The 22,521-nt window shown below is 51.8% G+C and overlaps 1 long non-coding RNA gene across 1 annotated transcript in view; it reads right to left on the bottom strand.

Moving 5' to 3' along the window:
• Positions 1 to 1,086: 1,086 nt before the first annotated feature.
• The window catches only part of LOC132029206 (uncharacterized), a 42,600-nt gene continuing 21,165 nt past the window's right edge, over positions 1,087 to 22,521 (bottom strand). The window contains exon 3 of the long non-coding RNA XR_009407737.1: positions 1,087 to 2,737. This is a non-coding gene — a long non-coding RNA (uncharacterized LOC132029206). The remainder of the gene's footprint in view (positions 2,738 to 22,521) is intronic.

Here is a 22,521-nt window from a genome sequence, read left to right as displayed (position 1 = left end):
TTCTTCCCCCCTGAACCCCCCAATAAGGATTTAACTTAATAGTATCTTTATAAAGGATTTTTTTTTTTTGCATTAAGCTGCTTTAAAAACTGTACCCCAAGTGAAATTCAACTCCTCTGTAATAGGGCTCCCATTTATCGCAGGCCTACTGGGTGCCAGCCTCTCTCATACAGCATCACATCTCGTCAGCAACCCCAAGAGATAGGAGATATCACTCCCATTTTGCAGATGAGGAAAACTGAGCTTAGAGAGGTTCATTAACTTGTCCAGGGGCACAGAGCCAGAAACCGATTTGGCATAACTTCAGATTCAGGCAGAGCGTGAGTAAAATGCAATAGAGTAGGACACTCTGGTTGCCTTCTAGGCATTCTGGCACTCAGTTGACCACTATTGGGCAAACCCCTCTCTTTCTCTGGGCCTCAGCCTACCAGGAGAGAAATGGAGATGACTTGCCAGTTCCTGCTTCCCAGGCCAGTTGGGAGGCTCTGCAGGGAGATGGATAAGGCTGGGCCTATTGGTCAACCCCTCCTGTTGGGGAAATTCTAGGTCACAAGAAGGCTTCTTTCTCCTCCCCCTCCCCCACCCCATTACCAAATGACTCAGGGAAACTGAGTTGTCTGTGCCCTCTGCAACTCAGCCAGGCCTCTCCCGAAAGCAAATCTCCCATTTCCTTCTGGCAGGTGAGCAATATGGGCAATCTCTGGGGCTCTCTATTTCCAGTCTCTGTGCACACCCCCAACCCTCTGCCCTGTTCCTCCCCATCCCACTCCCAGGCTCTCAGGGTCCTGCTTTCTCTCTTCTTCCCCATCCAGTCTTGCTCAAGGAAAAGCTACTCCCTTGGCCTGTTACAGCTAAGTATGAATGAATTCAAGTTACTAGCATGTGCTTCCCAATATATGCACCTTATCAGCCTGGGATTCTGGACAGTTACTAATATGGGGTAATGTGCACCCCTCCCTACCCCCAGGCAGGAAGCCTGGTCCTGCCCAGTGCATCTGGAATTCCATATTTTTATATTTTTATTGGTTTTTCCCCTGTGCCCCACATCCTGAGCTAGGGGAGAGGATTTTTACATGAGCCCACTAATTAACAGAGAACAAAAGCCTTATTTCATAAATAAAATCATAGATACACTTTATGAATAGAAATGTAGCATGTTCGTGGAGAGTGTTTAAACTTTAAAATATCCCCCCCGCCCCCCAGGGTCTGGGCAGGTGAGCCCTGAGGGGTTTTTCCATGGAAGACCTTGGGGTGAGGGAGGGCTGGAGAGGAGAGAGCAGGGGAGGTTCCTTGGGCTCTAAACTGAGCCCACTTGCAGCCTGGCCTCCAGGGCCTGGTGGCCCTCTAACATGCCCATTTCTGCCCCAGCTGTATCAGCCCTTCCCCACAAGGGTTTCTTTGCTGGGTCTCCGAGCAGAGAGAAGAGTTCGTGATAGCCATCCCCAGGGTTAGGGGATGTGTGCTGTGGTGTGGTCAGGTGGGACTGTGAGACCTTGGGCAAGTCACTGGCCCTCTCTGGACTTTCCTCAATTTGAGGAATGGAACATACAGGTAAGATGAGCCCTGGGTGTCCTGTCATTTATAAACTAGAGTTTATAAGTGAGGTCACTCCGGGAGCTGAAGGCAGGCCCAGAGCTTGACAGCAGTAGCCTGGACTCTGGTGTGTAGGCTAATAGCCTCATAGCCCTTGGATGTGGGCAGCCGTTCGTATCCGTGACAACATATAACAGCCTCTACCATTAATAGCGGTCTCTCAGTCGAGGCAACCGAGAGCCTGTGTTTGACCTGACATCCAGACAGACCCCCTGAAGAAAGCCAGGCAGAAGTGACTCGCCCTTTTCTGCACACCTGGAAATGGAGGTCTGGAGAAACCCAGCAACTGCCACAGTCCTGTGGCCTTGCTCAACCAAGATAACAATCCCTGGGAAGCACAAAGGGGGAGCCAAGTGGCCTCGGTGGATCTCTTCTCCTTGTGCTCTCCGTTTCCTTGGCTGCAGTGAAAGAATGAATATACTCAGAGGAGAGAGGCCACTCTCAAGACAGACACTGGACAGAGGACAAGTCTCTTCCTTGACAGCACAGTGGCCTGTGTAGCGCCATCTGGTGGCCAGTCCTCATCATTGCAGGACCTCCAGAGACCCCGGAGGCTCAGGGTCTTCTGGTCAGGAGTTCCTGGAGTTTCCAGAGACAATCTGCAAGAGTTGAGCCCAGATCATGAGGTGGCCAGAAGAACTCAGAGGAAGCCGATCTGGCCACTGGAGCAGCTTCTACTCCAGCCCTGTCACAGGAAGGGCTCCTTCCTACCTGGTCTCCAGATTCCTGGAGTGCTGGGTTGCTGCAGAAGCATCTCACATCCTACCCCAGAGATCCCTGTGCGAACAGCACAACGGGGAGACTGAGGCCCTAGCAAATCCCAGGCTTTGATTGCAATGAACAGCGAATATATCTACCAGGGACAGGACAGGCCCGTAATTCAGTGCCTACTCTGGGCAGAAAAGCCTAGCGTGGCATGTGACAAATCACACACGGTCTCTGAGGCCGTTTCTTCGTTGGGAAAGGAGAGATGGGGTGCAGACTGAATGACATAATGTGTGAAAGTTGCTTTGCACATGATAATGAGCCGTGCTTATTATTATTATTGCAGCAGATGTTTCCAGTTACTTCTCGTCCTCTCCGCAGTGAGGGGCCCTCGAGGTCCCACGTCACAGAGGGGGATGCGGGATTCGAACGGCTCGCCCTGGAATACAAGGAGTCAGTGGTCAATCAGGAATGCAAGCACTGGCTGCTTCAGGAAACGGCACACTGGAGGCCCAGGGGCCACAGAGGGGTGATGCTGGAAGCCTCTTTTTAGATGGTTTGGAATAAAAAATATGAGAAAAAGAATGGAAAAGGATAATGGAACAGACATAAACAACTGATGAATCTGGTTACAGGTTATGCAGGGGTTTTCTGTCTGATTTTTTGCAACTTTTCCATAAATTCGAGATTATATCCAAAATAGGTCTTCTAGCCCGGCTGTTGCAAAATTCTACCTAGCTTCTTCTACCACACTCTGGGGGGCGGAAGGGGAGGATGAAAACGCAAGCCTTGCAGAGTTCCCTGCTCCAGACCAGTGGCCTAATTTCCAAGTCCTCTGGTAGAAAACGTGACTGCTGGCAGCAGCCCAGCGAAGCTCTTCCCAGCCAGAGATGCCCCTGCCCAGCAGCTGGCAACACCCAGGTGCCCCCCAGGGCATTCTCAGGGCCTCGCCACAGTCTCCCTGGTCCCGGCCAGGCTGTGGTATGAGGCCGAGGTGGGGTTTATTTTTAAGTTCCCGCTGATTATGAATCACTGGAGGAACTGCCCACAGACTGGAGACAAAAGTCTGGGGCCGCCTGGCCAGGAGGAAACACTCTTTACATTCGACTTTCCCCTTGGCACAAGCCTCCCCGCGCCTGGCCTGGCCCGGCTCTGCCAGCCTCTTCTGTTCTCAGAGGCAGAAGCGCATTTGCCGCCAAGTCCTGCCGGCCTGTCCGCCTTGCTGTGTAAACAGGACCCGGGGCTGGCGGCCCGGCCCCGCACTGGAAATGAGCCTGCCTTCCGCAGCCTGGCCACTTCCTCCTGACATCCGGAGACTCCTCAGAGTTCAGAGGAGGGCTGGTGGCAGGAGTGAGGAGAAGCTGGGGTTTTGCCCTACTGTGGTCTTCATCAGTCTTGACAAAGAATCAGTGGACAAATGGAAGAGCAGAGGACTCTTAAGCAGCCGTCAAAGCCCTACATAAAAGACCCACCCTAGGTCTACTGCCTTTTGCGGCTCTTAACTCACATTCAGTCAACATATACTGAGCACCTACTATGTGCTAGGTAGCCATGATGCAGGGGGGCGTGAAGAGATCTTATTCATATTATCATTACTTCTTTTCACTCAACTGTAACCTTCTTAAGGGCAGAATTAATGTCTGATCCATGATTCACCTGATCCTACAAAGTACCTAGCATAGAACCAGCACATTATAAAAGCTCAGAGAGTTTCTGTTGCACTGGCCTGGATTAAACTAGGGTAGGGAAACCAGAAGGAGCCCAGAGTCCGGCCTACTCTCCTTTCAAGCCTCTGTCTCCATCCTGCCTGGGTATTCTGACACCTGAGAGCTATGTTCCTCCGTGGAGCAACTTGGTTTCCCTTGAGGAAGATCTGAGCCAGGTTTTCTGAGTAACTAATAATGCAGGTGACTTGATTTTAGAAGCTGCTAGAAACCCTCTCCCAAGCTTCACCACGATGCATCTTTCCCATTGCTCTTGGATGCCACCAACTTTGAGGCATTCCTCTGGGTTGAATGTTACCCCCTCTGTGGTGACTCTGACTCTCCCCTCTGTGGGTAACCCCTGCGGCTGTGCGAGAGGAGCTCATTCTGGCGGGGGGCATTATTTTATAATGAGAGAACTGCGGGTCACAGAAGTGACAGACTTGATCAAGGTTGGTACAAGAGAGAGTCGGGTTTTGAGCCCAGCTATGGGCAGCCAATGCCCCAAAATCTTGACACAGACTTAAACTGCCTCCCCTTTCTCTGATACCATCTCCAAGCAGACAGGGGGGAAGCTGCATTTCTTCAGAGGGAGGAGAGAATGGAGCCAGCTGAAGGGCTTTGCTGTGCCCAGTGTTTGGGGCTGTGCCCAATGCGATCTTCCTGTCAGTCCAGTTATCAATATCCCCACTGAGCAGATGGCAAACTGGAAGCTATGAGGTGGTCATGAGGGCAGCCAGAAGCCTGCTCAGGTCCCCAGAGCTATCCAGACAGTCTGAGGTTGGTGTCATTCCATGGGGAAGGCAGCCTGTCGGCCCAGGAGTTTTAGGGTGGACACGATGCAGGACTTTCTTCCTGTTTTATTCTGGTGACTTCTATTGTACCTGCCTCGAAGATTTTCCAAGAGCTCCACACCACTGTAAAAAACAAGGCCTTCTCTTTTTCTCTGAGGAGAAACTGCGGCCTCCACTGCCTGATTCTGGAAGCCTCCCCAGGGGAGTCAGAGACCCCCACACACTCATTCACTCAGGGCCCTTGGGTAAGTTGGTCCAAGAGTCATTTTCCTCATCTGCTCATGGGCAGACTAGGGATGCTATCAGCAATTCACACAGCTGTCTTTGGGATAAGATGAGTTAAGACACGTGGTATCTTCACAAAGCAAAGTGGGAACAAAGCTGGTCATCATGGCGGCCTGCACCAGTCTCTTTAGGTCACATAAGATGGTCCTTCCTCATCCCCAACAACCTCCAGTACCTGAAGGAGACAGGAAGGGTGACGGGCTGCCATGTCCTGCTCTTCAGCTGTACCTTCCTCCCTTCTCCCTCCTCCTCACCTGGCCCTGCCCAGTATGCCTAGCCAAATGGTCTACACTCTGTCAAATCTTGCTGATGACCTGGTTAGACCTAGAGGCAGAGAAACAGGCTCAGGCCTTCTCCAGGTCCTAGGTGGCCAGAAGAGTTCTGGGAGGTGAAACCCTCTGAGCACAGTCTAAGAGGCTCCAAGAAGGAGCAGGGCTCCCAGGAGACAGAATGCCCAGGCAGGATGGAGATGGTCTCAGGGGAGCCACTTCGCTCCAGGTCCTACTGTTCGTGCGAGTGTGGACGCAGACTCAGACCTGGGTCTTTCCTGACCATGAAGACCTCAGGTACTGAAACCGGTGTTAGCTGAGCCCCCCGCCTCAGTTTGAAGCAACCTACTGGTCTACTGGTTTGGGCTAAGCCACTTAGTCTCTCTGAGGCTCAGTTTTCTCATCTATCAAATGGGGTTCACGGGGTCTCGTTGGTAGGACTGCTAAGAAGGTTGAGTGGGTATAAAATGGAGTCCACATTGCCTGCCCCTGGCTGAGGCAAGAGGCCTCAACTGTGTTTCTGTAAGCAAGGGTGACGACACCCTATTGACTATTGGGGGATACAGACTCCCCAGTGCAGCAACTGAGACTGAGTGGGGCCAAACCCAAGTTCGCAGGCCACCCCCCATCCCACCTCTCAAGGGCTTATCCACTCTAGGGACTCCTCCTCATCCGGGATGACCTCACTGTCCCCACCAAAAGAGCACACTAGGAGACCTGCCCAGCTCCAGGGGCAAGGGACTGGCTGGGAGAAGGTAGGTCCATCGGCCACTAAGAGCCGTTCTTTGAGAGCTGCTGCCTGGCATGGTGCCCGCGTGAAGTGGGTGCTCAGTCAACACTGTTGAGTGAAAAGATGTTGTTTCAGCGCTGAAAGGTCCACACTACCACCCGTTTGCGGTCCCAGGGGGCCAGGGGACGGGCTATTTGGAATGGGGGGCTGTCCCCGCATGTCTGAGGGGTGAGGTCACTGGGCTTGTGTGCACTGCTTTCAGGAAGCACGCTAGCTCAAGAACGCCTGATGCCAGCCAGCAGACATTTCCTGGCTGGCAACGGTCCCCTGCCTCCTCCTCTTCCTCCTCCCCTCGTGACCCCAGGCGTGCCCCCACCGCCATCCCCGGCAGGGCAGGCGTCTCTCCTCACATCAGGTCCCACCCTGGGATTGGAATGCCTGCGGGTGCCCCGGCATTCTCGCCTCCCTCCTCACCTTCTAAGGACTCAGGAGCCCCTTGCCCACAGCAGAGTCCAAGCAGAGACAAAGCCACAGTCCTCTCCAAGGCCACCTCCTCCCTTGAAGGTTTCTGGGACCCCTCTGGGAGGGGCTCCCCAACTTGGCCCCTTCCACATTTAGTCTGATCCAACCTAAGCCTGGTTCCAGTGGGACCACTTTGATGGACGCTTGGGTCATTCCGTGAGAGGTGCTCGTGCTTCAGAGGCAAGGCACTTCCGGCAGCTCCCTCTGTGTGACAGACAGAGGGAGAAACTGAGGCACCGAGAGGTTAAAGCAGTTTCCCAGGACCTCAGAGTACACTGGGAACTCCTGCCCAGAGCTGAGACAGGCTCCTCTTCTCCAATTTGGGGGCAAAACCCTGCTCTGGGCTACTTTCTCCTCCTCTGAAAAATGGGCAGGAATGGCAAGACCAGCAGAAAGACAAGTCTTCTGCCTGGAAGCATGTCCCCGTCTCCCATGCCATGCCTGCTCCTGTGGGAGCTGCCAGAGCCCCTCACACGCTCTCTCCTTGGGCTTTTCCTGCTTTGGTCACAGAGACTTGGAAGTTGGGCTCGGGCATGTTAGTAATGCCTCCCTCGCATAAACCAGTAATCACTTCCAACATAGTACTTGATTTAACTTTCCCTTTAACGCCCCATTTGACAGATAAGAAAACTGAGGTCCAGAGCTGTCCCTGCAGCTGGCCCGAGCCAGAGCTGGGATTTGAACCCATGGCTGTGTAGAGACTGTGTCTGATTCATCCTCCCTGCTTTCTCGGCGGGGGCGCAGGGCCAGGCACAGATCAGGTGCCTGGGAAACCTGTGTGGGTGTGTGTTAGCCCTTGCAGGTTCTGGTGTGAAGAAGCACCTTCTTCACACCAGAGTGTGAAGGTAAAGAAGCACCTTCCAGAGAATGCGTTGGACTTTCGGACTCAGGGCGAATCAGGAGGCACTTCTGCCTTTCTACCTACCTTAATGATCCTCAGAGCCGGGGAACAACTAGCCTAGTTTCCCTATCGACAAAACGGGATTAACAGCCATGCCCATGTCTTAGGGATGGTGTGAGGAGCTACTGGTGCCAAGCCACCTCCCTCCACCGGCCCAAGGCAGCAGGGCCCTGCCAGGCTCTGGGGCTGAAGAGTAGAAGCTGGTCCTGAGCCACCAAGGCCAGCGGGGGGGCCCCATACCTCCATCTCCCAGCTTCAACACAACTCACATCAAAGCCGAGCCACTCGCCCTGCCCGCCAACCCAAACCCGGCAGGCCAGAGGGGCTGCGGCCCAGGAAAAGGTGGAGCGAAGATATTTGCTCTCCAGCGCTCAGGGATCGTGTGTAATGACCGCGGTGGCCAGGAGAGTCAAAAGGGACTCTGTTCTCTGAAGCCAGGAGTCCCCCCAGGGTACACAGAGCTGCTGGCTCTGGGCCTGGCTCTGGCCGCCACACTTCACACACGTGGCCTCATTTAATCCTTATGACAACCCTGCCAAAGTGGTTTGACTCTGTGCACTGAACGGACCAGCAAAATGAGGTGCGCGGAGATGAACTGAGCCCCAGTGGGGGGCAAAGCAGGTCTGCCAGCCTCACTAAGCACAATGCGTGGCCCCAGCACCAAGATCTGGCTACAACCTGTTTTCATAGGAGGCCCCCACCGAGGGCTGGATTGGCTCGACTTGAGCACCTACTATGTGCCAGGTCAGCTGCTCTGCTTGAAGGTTATTTGACCCAAAACTAGATAGCTTGGAGAAGGAGGCATCATTGGCCCCTCTGTACAGATGAGGAGACTTGAGGCTCACCCAAGATCCACTTTAAATGTCCATGGGCCCAGGGAACTCCTTGGTAGCCAAGCTGGACCCCTTCAGTCCTTTCTTCCTTCCATGTTAGACAGAGAGAAAAAGTACACATCAGCATCATCATGCCCTTGGTGCCCAAATACTGTCTGTATGTGCATGCCCAGGACTGCAAAGTACATTTACATCAGGGCTCCCCAGCCTTTTTGGGGTTTAGAATAAGCTGTCCCTTTCTCCTTGGCAAGATCATAAGTATACAGCTTGATGAATGATCAGAAAGCAAACACAACAGTGTAACTCCAAAGCCCTGTGTTTGAAGATAAGTGTGTTTGCCCAAGCAGCCCAGAAGCACGGTGGGAGCCCGACTTGGGGGAATCACTCCAAGATTGCATTTCTTTTCTTTTCTTTTAACATAAAATATATTATCTGTTTCAGGAGTACAGGTCTGCGAATCATTAGTCTTACACAATTCACAGCACTCACCATAGCACATACCCTCCTCAGTGTCCACCACCCAGCCACCCTATTCCTACCCCCCAACCCCACAGCAACCCTTAGTTTGTTTCCTGAGATTAAGAGCTTCTTATGGTTTGTCTCCCTCTCTGGTTTCATCATTGCCTTTCTCTGACTGACTTATTTCACTTAGCTAATACCCTCTAGTTCTATCCATGTCATTGCAAATGGTAAGAGTTTGTTTCTTTTGATGGCTGCATAGTATTCCATTGTGTGTGTGTGTGTGTGTGTGTGTGTATATATATATAAATATATATGTGTGTGTGTGTGTGTGTGGTGTGTGTGTGTACACACATCTTCTTTATCCATTCATCTGTTGATGGACATCTAGGCTCTTTCCATAGTTTGGCTATTGTGGACATTGCTACTATAAACATTGGGGTGCAAGTGCCCCTTCAGATCACTACATTTGTGTCTTTGCGGTAAATACCCAGTAGTGTGATTGCTGGGTATTTTCAACTTTCTGAGGAATCTCTACACTGTTTTCCAGAGTAGCTGCACCAGCTTGCATTCCCACCAACAGTGTAGGGGGGTTCCCCTTTCTCTGCATCTTCACCAACACTTGTCATTTCCTGACTTGTTAATTTTAGCCATTCTGACTGCTGTAAGGTAATATCTCATTGTGGTTTTGATTTGTATTTCCCTGATGCCGAGTGATGTGGAGCAGTTTTTCATGTGTCTGTTGGCTATCTGGATGTCTTCTTTGCAGGAATGTCTGTTCATGTCTTCTGCCCATGAAGACATGGATTTTTTTTTTTTTATTGGATTATTTGTTCTTTGGGTATTGAGTTTGATAAGTTCTTTATAGATTTTGGATACCAGCCCTTTATCTGAAAACTGCATTTCCAAGGAGCAGCCCTGGGACTGTTAATTGTCCTGGGTGGGGGGCCCGGGTGCTGGTGTTCCTGACTGCTCCCCAGGTGCCTCTGAGGCATGGGGAATGTTGGGAGACTCAGCTGTAGAGTCATATCAGAGTTGTAAAGGACCGGACCCTTCACCCTGTTCTACCTCCACCTTTTTTTTTTTTTTTAAAGATTTTACTTATTTATTTGAGAGACAGGGAGAGACAACATGAGTGGAGAGTGAGGAGGGGCAAAAGGGGAGGGAGAAGCAGACTCCCCGCTGAGCAGGGAGCCCAACAAAGGACTTGATTCCAGGACCCTAAGATCATGACCTGAGCAGAAAGCAGATGCTTAACCGACTGAGCCACCCAGGCGCCCCTCTTCCTCCCCCTTTATGGAGGTCCAGAAATAATTCCCAAAAGCCCATCCGGGGGCATACCGTGTGTGAACAGACTCATCAAATGTTAAAACAGGAAGTGACCTGGGAGCTAAATTTTTCATCCCCCTCATTGTGCATTTGGAAAAACTCACACCAAGGGAGGACAGGGCAGCCAGAGAGAGTACTAAAGTCTGGACTTTTCTCCATCACCCCGTGTGGTCTTTTGGCTACCCTGGAGATCTGCAGATCCTCTCTGTACCTCTTACTCTTCCCTGCAAATGGCAAGACACTTCCTCCCCTAAATCTCAATGTGCAGACTGAAGACCATCCCAGTTACTGGGGATATATAGTATTAAAAATGTGACTCAACAAGAAACCAGGACTCCACAAAGAAAATTCTGGAAACTGTTACTATGTAGATTTTGGAAATAAAACATAAATCAATAAAACATACACAAAAAGAAAAAATATTTGCCAGCAATTAGGACAGAACAAAAATTAATTTGATTAATTAATATGTAAAGCTCTTTTATAATCAGTAAGAATCGGACAACTTAAAAGTGGGGCAATGGATATCAGCAGAAGTATAAAGGCCCAAAATATAAACAACAGTGCTCAACTTCCAGTTGAAGAAATGCAAATTAAAACACTGGGATACAAGGCTCTCCTATCAGATAGATACAGATTGGCAAGATAGCCTAGTCATCAACTCACTTGGTGGTGAATTAAGAAATTGCACACTGTGGTGTAAGCCTGATGATTCACAGACCTGTACCCCTGGGGCTAATAATACATTATATGTTAGTTTAAAAAAAAAAAAAGAAATTGCACACTGTGAACATACAGATTGACAAAAGTTTGATTTTGACAGTTTGGTGAGACCCATAAATATTTTATTTATTTTTTTCAAAGATTTTCTTTTTCAGTAGTCTTGGGGCTAGAACTCATAACCCCAAGATCAAGGGTCGCACATTCCACTGACTGAGCCAGTCAGGCAACCCTCTATGAATATTTTAAATTTATATATTCTTGGACTTAGTAATCCCTCTTCTAGAAAACTGCCTTGCAGATAAATTCATACAAGTGCACAAAGATTAGGTACAAAGTGTCACATCAGCACTTTTTGCAATAATGGAAAACTGGAAACCACCCAAATGTCCGTTACTGTGGTCACACAAACAACAGGGGAGACTCGCATGTTCTGATTGAAGGGTATATACGTTACAGAATCATATGTAGATTATTATTTTATTTGTACAAAAAACTACATAAATGTGTACATAGTTCATATGTCCACAGAAACATCAGGCATGATACACCAAACTGTTCCTGTGAGATGGAGAAGAGAGAGTTTTCATTTTTTAAAAATCTCATCTAATTCTGCAATGTTCACCCAAAAGCACATCCAACTTTTGTCCTAAGTAATTTGTAATGCAGTCGGGTTGTATTTACTACTATTTCAGTGGTTGCTGGAGACAATGCTGGTTGGGGTGGGGAGTGGGCAACGTGCTAGAACTTTCTCAGAAAGACATTTTGTTTTAATAGTTGTCGGTCGCAGGTGTTATAAAATCCATGCTGTATTACTGGTGAAATCCACTGCTTAAATTAAACAGCAAATTATGTCTAATTATAATGCCAGGTAGGCTTTTCTGTCAGGCTATGGTCCCAGAAGTTACTCAGAAAGAGAAGACAGAGAAAGGAGAGCAGGGGTGAGGTTGGTACTGAGTGATACAAACCAGCGCAAAGCTAACCGAAGGCTCTCCCGCATCAACCCCGTATCCCCAGGGTCCGGGGGTGGGGTGGGGGTGTCTGTGAAGGCCATTTCAACCCAGGGCCAAGGCTGGAGCAGGGTCCCAGCTAGAGACAAGACCCCTTTCCTCAGAGCTCCCAGCAGGACGAGTGTGGGGAGTGTTGGCCTTTGCCTCATTTGCAAAAGGAAGAAGAGCCAGTGTTCCTAGAGCTCCTCGGGCTGAGGAGGTGAAGGGCTGGGGGAGCCCATCTTGTGGGTGGCAGCAGACAGCTTTCCGCAGGCCCCAGCTGCCAAGGTCCCGGTCTAGGTCTAACCACAGAGTGCCCCCCTGTCCTGTCCCCTCAGAATTCCTGGGTCCCTCATGCCTTCCCTGATTCCCTCTATCAAATCATGCTCTCAAGACGGTGTGGTCGTGAGGGCCTGAATGGAGCCTGGAGCCCCTCTGGGACAGCCCCTCATTTTAGAGATGGGAAAATGGGCCTGGAGAGGAGAAAGGCGCCCACGGTCACCCAGAAAGTTGGTAACAGAGCTGAACCAGGGCCTTTGGATGGGATAATGTCACGGCCCCTCCCCCCCAACTTCTCCAGCTACCCCTTCCCCAGGGCCCCATCTGCTGTTGGACAAATATTTCCTGAGCGCCTCCTGGGTGGGACATAGTGTTCTGGGCCCTGAGCACACAGCAGAGAGCAAGAGAGACAAGCTCCCTCCTGGTAAGCTCACATTCTAGCTTAATTCCACCACCTGCCTGTTACAGGGGACAGATGCTTTCCTGCTGCAGCCGGGAAGGCCTGGCCCGCAGAAACACGCTCTGCTCCTGTGTCTGCTCTGCAGGAGGAGGGCCTGGACTCTGGAAAAGGAGGCTCAGCCAAGAATGGCCCAGAAGTTCCCAGGTATCAGCTCAGCAGGGGTAATAGACCCCTGCCCACAGGACTTAGCTTTGATGCTGACAGTAAGCTACAAAGCCGACATTCACTTCTGTCCTTTTACAGTGAGGAAACGGAGGCCCACGAGGCAAGTAAGCAACAGGGGGACTGGGCTTCCTCCTGCCCTCAGGCACTCCTCAAGCTGGGGCAGGGTGGGTAGGGCGATTTCTGCAAGTCTCCCACTTTTGGAGAAGAGGGTGGTGGACTTCTTCTCAGGGTGCTTAGAGCCCCCCAAATGGCCTGCCATGCTGGGGTGATGCCAAAGGGACCAGCCATGGTTGGGAAGAGAGCACTCCTGTCCTGGGATTCTGGTGCCCAGAGCAGAGTTCCTAACCATGAAGGTCTACCAGCCTTTTCTGTGATACTTGATGAAAACTTTGGGCTCTCTCCTTAGAAATACCCTACAAGTCCCCCTCGTTTCATTCTGTACAGATTCCGTGAAGCCCATCACTGCACCTTTCTGGGGGGAGCCTCTGCTCATGAAGGAAGAGCCATACCGTGGAGCCCAATGTTTGGTGCCCTACTTCTCCAGTATCTCCTGCCCCTCCCAGATTTCGCCACCCAGGTGCTGTAGGGGAGGGATCCCAGGGGAGGCATGCCTCCTGGATGGGACATGGGCGCCCCCTGGGGGCAGCCCAGCCACATGTTCCAGGAACTACAAAGCCAGGCAATTTAATTTGATGCCAAGATTTGATCCAAAAGGGCTGTCACTTAAAACACCATTTTTAGGGGAGGCTGGGTGGCTCAGTCATTAAGCATCTGCCTTCAGTTCAGGTCATGATTCCAGCGTCCTGGGATGGAGCCCCGCATCAAGCTTCCTGCTCCACAGGAAGCCTGCTTCTCCCTCCCTGCTTCTCCTGCTTGTGTTCTCTCTCTCAAGTCTTTCCCTGCCAAATAAGTAAATAAAATCTTAAAAAAAAAAAAAAAAAAGAGAGAGAGAGAGAGAAAAGAAAACACCGTTTTAAAATTAAAATTGTCACCACTGGGTGTTACAATGCAAACTCTGCCCAAGTTTCAGAACAAGACCTTCGGCGCCACTCAGCCTCCTGGGAATAGGAATTCGAACTCGCTCCCTGCACCCTCCCATCTTCAGTGAAGTGACCACATTTACGTCGCTCCGCCCTTCTTAGCTGTAAAATGGTCACATTCATACTCCCTGTCCCCCAGGGCTGTCATGAGCGTCAAATGAACTCGAGCATTCAGAACAGAGCCAGGAACAGGGTAAGCACCCAATGAATGGAATCTTGTATTATTATTACCGCTGCCATTGCTATTATTACTGGAAGTATTAGGTATTCATGTTTGATAACCTCTGCAAAAGCCAAGCCCCCCACTCAACAAAAAGACCCAGATTCAAACCGCACAGCCCTCAGGGCCCCAGGCTCTGCACTCCCTCTCCCAACTTCCCCAGCGGCTCCCTGCCTCCCACCTCCCCCATGCTTTGGGGCAGCATCTCCAGCAGCTGGCTCAGAGGTGAGCCACACCTACCATTCCCCTGTTCACGGGGTCCTGCAAGATCTGGGGGTCTAAGTGCTGCAGCCTTGGGAGGCTGAGGCGTGGGTGTGCTGGGCAGGAGGGGACGTTCCACGTGGAGAGTGCTTCCTAACATTAGTGGTCCTGAGTAGGAGCCCAGACAGCCCTGGGGGGAAGCCAGGGGACCAGGAGTCTAACACCCCTTGGGTCACACACTTGCTGTGTTCCTTTGGGCAATTCACTCTACTTCTGTTTGCTTCCAGAAGTGAGTAAGGTCGGACTCACTGGCTGAGTCCAAGTTCTAGGGGGCCCTAGCTCTAACCACTGCCCTCTTGGTGCAGGACTAATTTATTTCCTTTGTCCAGACCATCAGGACTCTGTCCTTGGCTTGCCCTTCCCAAAGTCTAACGGCTCAAGCTGCTGGCCTCCTGCTGGACTTTCCAGGGCTACATAGCGGGATCAGGGTCAGAGTTCTCATCTGTGTGGGCTCCAAACAACATGAGAGGGGCCTCAGCAGACCTTCTAAACCCAACCCTCTGTTTCATAGCTAAGGAGACTGGGGCAAGAGGGAAGCGGAGTGACCTGCCCAAGGTCACAGAATGAGGCAGTATGGGCCCAGGGGCATTGGACTTATGGACCTAGGACTGCCTTCAACAGGAGGCCAGGCTTGGCCGCAGCCCAGTATAAAGACAGGGAGCACCAAAACCAAACTTGACTCCTTTATTGGGACTGGGCGCAGTGGAGAGGGTTGGGGATGAACTCTCCAAGGAGTCTTGTCAAGACCTCATGGTTGAGGGGTGCCTGGGTGGCTCAGTTGGTTAAGCAACTGCCTTCAGCTCAGGTCATGATCCCGGAGTCCCAGGATCGAGTCCCACATCTGGCTCCCATTTCTATGGGGAGTCTGCTTCTCCCTCTGCCCTTCTCCCCTCGCATGCTCTCAAACTCTCTCTATCAAATAAATAAATGAAATCTTAAAAAAAAAAAAAAAAAAGACCCCATGGTTGACCTAGAACCTTATTCCAAGCACAGAATATAGAAATGAAGATCCTTTGACCTTTCCTTCCCTCCCTGGTCCAGCCATAGCAGGCTGAAGGCAGGAGAGAGAGGGAGAGAAAAAGACAGGGTGTCAGCTTGCCTCAGTTTACCCAGTACCCAATACTATCCTAGTTTTAGAACTGAAATTCCTTCGTCCTGAGAACCACCCCCCATAATTCTGGGCAAACCAAGACTGCCCACTCTCCTTCAGGGCAGCCAGTCTGCCCCTTGTGGCTAGGCTTGGTCAGGGAAACCAGAGGCCCAGAAGGTTCCTGGAACCCAGCTGGGCCACAGTAACCCCCATGGCCCTGGGGACTCACAGTTGACTGATGATGGCACATGCCCCCCGAGAAAGAGAATGGAAGACTACCTCGACCCTCAGGGACCCTCACAACATGCTGCCTTGCCCCCATCAGCAGAGCAGCACACGCTGGTGGTCAGTCCAGAGGATAACCTCCCCACATCCCTCACTGCCCACCAAAGCCATGGGCCACACAGAAAAGGGATGATGGAACCCACTGATGAAATCTGAGACATCCCTGGAAACTCTAAGCTCGAGCTGTACCTGAGAAGCCAGGCATGAAGGAGAGCCTCCCTTAAAAGGGAGAATTTCTGGGGGAGCCTGTCTAGACTAGAGGAGATGTCCAGAAATCTATAGAAAGTTTTATAAGCGAGTCTCAGAGATTTCTGGGTCTCACCAAGGCTTCAGAAACACAGAAGGATCCTCAGGTCCCTGACAGAAGCCGATGTGAGGAGCAAGCTGCCCACCAAGTTGAAACCAGCCCTTGGGGAAGGGCTGCCTGAAGTTACCTTCACACTGTGACCCCTTCTGCTTCCCCCACTCCCCAGAGAGGGCTTGCAATGGAGAGTATATAGAAGGATAGAAAAATAAAATTTCTTGCTCACCTCAATTTTTGGCCCAATACCCACATGTTACACTGACCAGGTCACTCCGATATCCCCCTCCCTGTCCCCAAACTCGGTCAGACAAAGCCCGGAGGGAAGGGTAGAGAAGCTGAGGGAAAAAGGACCCCCATCGAAAGGCACAGCCTCGTCAATATCCTGGGGTGGGAAAGCCCACCCTGCTACCCCCCTGCCCTGAGCCTCTGTCAGGCTCATGAAGCTTTGGGACCTTGATTTTTCCATCTGTAAAAGAGGCCCACGTCAGTGAGCTACTTTGCGTAGACCGGCCCTCAATCAGTCTTCACCCTCCATGCCACGTGGGGCCTCAGTTTCTTATCTGGACCATGAGCACCCTGTACGCAACCCCTGGTCACCCAGGTGATTTGGCTCTGCGGTCAGGTGCCTTGGGCTGGTTTTCTGCTCCCCAGAAAGCTCTGTTCCAGTGACCCCTGCCAGAGCCCAACTCCAGCTCTCAGGAGGGAGGAGCCCACCTCAGGCCTGATTAAGTCCTGCTGAAAGCTCTGGCTGGACCTGGCCAGGCCTAAGCCCAGCACACACCTGTCAGGAATGAATGTCCCTTTATGCCAGACCGGTCCTGGAGACCCCAACCATCAGCCCTGTGCCCCAGGCGGCCCCACTCCTCCTTCAGTCCCAGTCCCCTCTGCACACTCACACACATTTTGTGAGTGACTGAGTGGAAGGGGCTAGTGTCCGAAGCCACGGGCAGGTGGGCTGGGCCCCCTGCCCTGTCCCAGTGCCCAGGTGGGGAAGGGGCCAGCTGCAGGTGCACTCAGGCCTCCAGGTGGCCAGTATCTAGCATCTGCTGGCCACCTCTCCCAGGATGCTCCTCTGGAGCCAACAGGAGCCTGGCCATTCAAGGGAGAAACAGGTAGACACAGACATTTACAGCGGGGGCATTCAGCTCATTAGCTCAGGGGGGCAAAGAGAGGAAAAGAGGGACCAAGGTGCTTAAAGGAGAAGAGGAGAGATCCAGCTCAGACACAGCCCCCTCCTCCAGCAACATTCCCCAAGGCCCCTAACAGGAGGTGGCAGCTCCCAGCAGGGACCCCACGGGGTCGCAGAGCTGGGTTCAAAGCTTGGCATTGCAAGAGCCCATGGTGCTGTCCTCCTGAGTCCAAGATGCCCCGGCCAGCCTCCTGGTTTCCTCTGGGCACCCATAGCACACATCTGGGTTTTGACTGGCCCACCAAAAAGGGCAGCCCATTTGCCACTTCCTGGACATGACTTGCTTGTCCCTTGTGGAGCTTCCAACAGGCACGATCCCCCTGTGTCAAGGTACTACTGGAGTCCCCGTCTGGGGAGCACAAAATCCAGGCCGTGGTTCTCAGAAGGCCACCACGAGAGAGAGAAGCGAGAGAGAAGCAGGTGGTGTTTCTCTGAAAGGAAAGTACATCCAGGTGGGGAAAGGGACTCGGGGCTTCCTCGAGGAGGGAGCTGTCTGAGCATGGGCTCAGCAGCAACACTCAGGCCACGCTGAGGGGAGTGTAGCTCCACAAGCTACAGGGAGAAGGAAACAAACGGAGGTCAAGGGAGAAGAGGAAGAAAAGAGGGCCGGGCAGAGGAGACCCATCGAAAAGAGCGAACAGAGAAAAGAGGAGCTAGCATTGAAAGAAGCTTCTCTGGAGAGTAGTCCAAGCATTTCCGCTCATCTGAGCCCCTCCACACGGGGAGGCAGGTTTCAAAGAAAATCTCCCAGCCCCCTGTCTCCCAGAGGAAGGCAGGCCCCGGGGATGACACTGCAGCCTCCTGCAGCAGCCCGGGCAGGTCTCCCCTCCTCCCCTACCCACCCTGCCACCACCTGAGCTGGCCCCGGGCAGGACCGGCACAGAGGCAGGTTTGGAACTGGTGGAGAACTGGTCATAAGAAGGGCAGTGTTTGGAGGCCAAACTTTGCCCCCACTTCCTGCCTCGAGAGAGAGCCCAGTTTCTGGCCAGATTTGGAAAGGTCAGGCCCTTGGGAAGGCTGATTTCTTATTTAAAAATGAACCATGTCAGGGCGTCTGGGTGGCTCAGTTGGTTAAGCATCTGCTTTCGGCTCAGGTCACGATCTCAGGGTCCTGGGATCGAGTCCCACATCAGGCTCCCTGCTCAGCGGGGATCTGCTTGAAATTCTCAACCACTTCCTCTGCCTCTATAATCCCCCCCACCCGTTCATGCAGGCACACACTTACGCTCTCTTTCTAAAATAAATAATTATATCTTTAAAAATAAATTTAAAAAAATTAAGAATGAACCAGGTCTTCAGAAGGGGCCAAGACTTAACAGGGAACGGCCAGGTCCTGCCCTTACCCCCCCTCTATTCTGGAGACAAGCATCCAAACAGTGAGGGGCAGGTGTTAGCCTTGTGGCTACTGGTGTCAGGGGGGGAAGGGGGACAAAAACCCAGCCGGAGGAAGGCCTGAGCGCCAGTGGTCCCTTTTCTGGTAATCAGATCATTAGAGGGGTGGGTGGGATGTTCACAAGCTACAGCTCAAGTACGAAGTACCACCGGTGCTCATACAGGCTGAGCTAAGCATGCTTTTACATTTTTAAATGGTTGGGGGCGGGGAATCAAAAGAGGAATAAAATGTCACAACACATGAAAATTGTATCGCATCTGGATTTCAGCATCCCTAAATTATTGGGACACAGCCCGGCGCACTAGTTTACAGCGTGTCTGTGGCTGCTTTCACGATACACCGGCAGACTTGAGCGGACAGGACAGATGCCGAGTGGCCCACAAAGTCTGAAATAATCACTCTCTGGCCCTTTATAGAAAGCGTTCGCCAAGCCCAAAGTTACTGGGGAGAACTGGCTTCCCGCTCTGCACCTCCAAACCTGCTCCTTCTCCTGAGCTCCCCGTCTTGGCTGGCCGGGGAAACGGAAGGAAGAGTTGTTGAACGTACAGCACCCTGATTCCCGAACACCGCTAAGTCTGTGGTAGGCAGCTCGTATTGGCCAGTGGGCAAGCCAGCCAGGGCTTAGCCTACAGCCACACAGCTATCGAACAGCAGGATGAGGATATAGATAATACATTCACATAATCTGAGGGGCAGCGCCTGAGTGGCTCAGTCGGCAAAGCATCTGCCTTAGGCTCAGCTCATGATCCCAGGGTCCTGGGATCGAGTCCCACATCTGGCTCCCTACTCTACCAGGAATCTATTTCTCCCTCTGCACCACCCCCACTCACACTTATGCACGTGCTCACTAATAAGTAAATAAAATCTTTTAAAAAAAATAGATTCACGTAATCCGAAATTCCAAATGTACAAAAGAGTGCAGTAAAAAGTCTGCCAGCCAACGGCGCTGCTCAGTCTTTTAACTCTCTGTCCTGCAGGGTACATCTTGTGTGTTCCTTCCAGATATCCATGCATATACACGCAAATATAAAAAAAAAATACACAGATATATTTGGAGAGATATCCTTCCCTCCCCGCCTTTTTTCTTTATCCAAATGGTAGTAAATCCTACACACTAAGCTGTGCCTTGCTTTTATCACCCACAACAGATCTTAGAGATCTTTCCGTATTAGTACAGAGAGAGGAACTTCCTTCTTTTTCACAGCATAAATACATCATTTATTTACTCAATCCTATATGGATGGACATGTGGGTTATTTCTAATCTTACTGCAATTCCAAAAATAGCGCTGCAATAAACAGCCTGTGTGTGCGTTGCTTCCCCTGTGCATGGGTATTATCTGTAGGATAAATTCCTGGAAGTAGACTGCTGGGTTGAGGGATAGGTGTGATTATAGCTCCCATAAATAATACCAAATAGTCTGTGGTGGAGACTGACCCAACTATGACTCCACCAGCAACACGTGCGTACAGAGGCAGGATCTGAACCTGGGTCCATCTGGTTCCAAAGGGTTTGCTCTGCACCAGGGTGCCCACAACCATCCCTAGAAAGATTTTCCTGATAATGTGGGCCACCTCCAAGTCTTGGGTCCTTCTGCTTCTTCACCTGGAATGCTTGCCTCCTCCTCTGGGAGAGCTCAGCCCTACCACATAGCCCCATGCCCAACGGCAAATTCTGCTTCCCCTGAAATCCTGTCCACCCACTGTCCACCCTAACTGGTTTCCAAGCATCTGACAGTTCCCCTGCCTTGTTTCCTGGGGGTGAATCTTTCTCCTCCAATGGCCCATGAGGACAGAGTTAGTGCCACACTTCTCCAAGCATGGTACCTGCCGTGTGGGATCAAGTCCATAAACATTTGCCAAATAAATGTGCCCAATTTCCATGCCGGATTTACAGAAATTGCCCCAAGCCCTCCTACTCCTTCCCCCTCAATATTTAACTAATACCCAATGCTATGGTTCTACCACCTAAATATTTCCTGAATTCTTCCAACTGTGGTCTCTCCCCAGTGGCCACCCTCTGGTCCAGGCCCCCACGGCTCCTTACTTGGATTTTACTACAGTAGCCTCTTACATGGCCTCCCTGCCTCCACACAAGCCTCCAATCCACCTCTTGCTTTGTGGACAAAATGCTAACTGCTGTCCAGAATCCACTGTCGTTTTCTTTCTTTAATAACAGAATCCCTGTCTATGAGCCAGGCACCATCAGCCTGTCTTATCGCTAGGTGGGACCACGGGATTGTACTCTGGCTTCCTGGGCGTGAGCGCCGGTGATCAGCCCGGATTCCACCTGCCCTCAGAGAAGAGGAGCACTTCCGCTCCCATCTACCTGCCCCACCACTGGGACGTGGCCAACACTCCGTTTAGAGCTTGGGATGGAGACTAGACATCGAGAACAGCAGAGCCACAAAATAAAAGGACCCTCAGGAGGCCTCTGGGCAAAGGGCAGGCTACCTGGTGGAGACACTCCGGACAGGAGCCCTGGCTAAGCACGCCAGTGGCGCTGCCCACCTTGTCTCAGTCCGAGTTCCAGGCAGCCAGCTGGTCATTCTCAAGGGCACTGGGAATCCAGCAGGAAGCAAGACCAAAAGTGTCCTTTTAATTTTACATCTTCTTGGGAGCTGACTTGGAGCTCAGCCATTGGAATGTCATTCTCCTGGGTTCCTGCCATGCACACACGCCTGCATACACACACGTGTGCTCACGCCTGCAGCTCTCTGCGAGGAAAGAATGCAGCCTTTTCCCTTCTGTCCATCATCACCATGATTTCAGACAGCCTGCATTCCTGCTTCCTGAGGTCAGCAGCCTCTCGCGCTGGGCTGTCACAGAGAACCCGCACTTCCTCAGGGATCCTCTCTGCTGGGCCTGCTCTCTACTCTCCGGGCCGAAAAGAAAAGACAGTCCCCAGAAAGGTGATGAGTGCCATGCGGACTTAGGCACATCTTCTTTATCTCTAACTGTGAGTGTCCGCTAAGGGCTAGCAGCAGCCCCTGTTCTTAGAGGAAGAGGGGGCCCCCCGCCAGTGACATCATGTCCTTCAGAGCTCATATCTGTGTATAAGCAACCCATCCATGTTTCCTAGGCTGTGGTCCCCACCAGCCAAGGTCACCTGTAGGACCCCCTGCCGTGTTCTCCGAGGTTTTAAGGCTCCCAAAGCATAGCTCATGATCTCACAGGAAAGAATAGTAAACGTGAATTCTCCACCCTTTTAAATACTGTTCTTCCTGGGGCGCCTGGGTGACTCAGTCAGTTAAGCATCTGCCTTCAGCTCAGGTCGTGATCCCAGGATCCTCGGATCGAGCCCCACATTGGGCTCCCTGCTCAGTGGGGAGCCTGTCTTTCCCTCTCCCTCTGCCTGCTGCTCCCCCTGCTTATGCTCTCTGTCAAACAAATAAATAAAATCTTAAAAAAATTAAAAAAGTTCTTCCTCCATGGCCCTCTTGATCAGAACCAAGAAGTCTCCTTTCCCAGTGACAACCCGAGGACCTCCATTGTACCTAGGTGACCCTCCTCTCTGAGAGTCAAGCTTCATCTCGGCCATGTCCCTCAATCTGACTCCTGTCCAGGAGCCTTCTCTGTTCTCAGATGCCCATGTCAGCAGTCCCTGCCTGCCACCCCACAGCTTTCCATTGCAGAGTGTCTGGATCACTATGGGGCCCCAGCTCACTCTGAGGGCCCCCACCACATTGAACAGAGCCTCCCCATCAACCCCAGGAGGAACAGCCAGGATTCAAACTAGCCCTCTTCCTGCTCTGCTCATCAACCGCCATCAATTATTCACTCCTCAGACATCTGTGAGGCGGGGTGGAGGGAGGATTTTCTAGGACGGGAGACATGGTGAGGGTCCTTGAGTTTGGGTGACAGCGGGCAGTGAATTAGGACTGGAACTGAATATTCAGGCGAGAAGGGCATCTGGGGCGGGATGGGTGGGGGGAGAGGCAGATGTGCACAAAGGAGCCCTTTAAGTCGGACTCACAGGGAGAGGAAGGTGAGAGCTTAGGACT

Source organism: Mustela nigripes, chromosome 13 (genome assembly GCF_022355385.1).
Source record: "Mustela nigripes isolate SB6536 chromosome 13, MUSNIG.SB6536, whole genome shotgun sequence".
In the NCBI taxonomy this organism is placed as follows: Eukaryota; Metazoa; Chordata; class Mammalia; order Carnivora; family Mustelidae; genus Mustela; species Mustela nigripes.
This window is presented reverse-complemented; position numbering and strand designations above follow the sequence as displayed.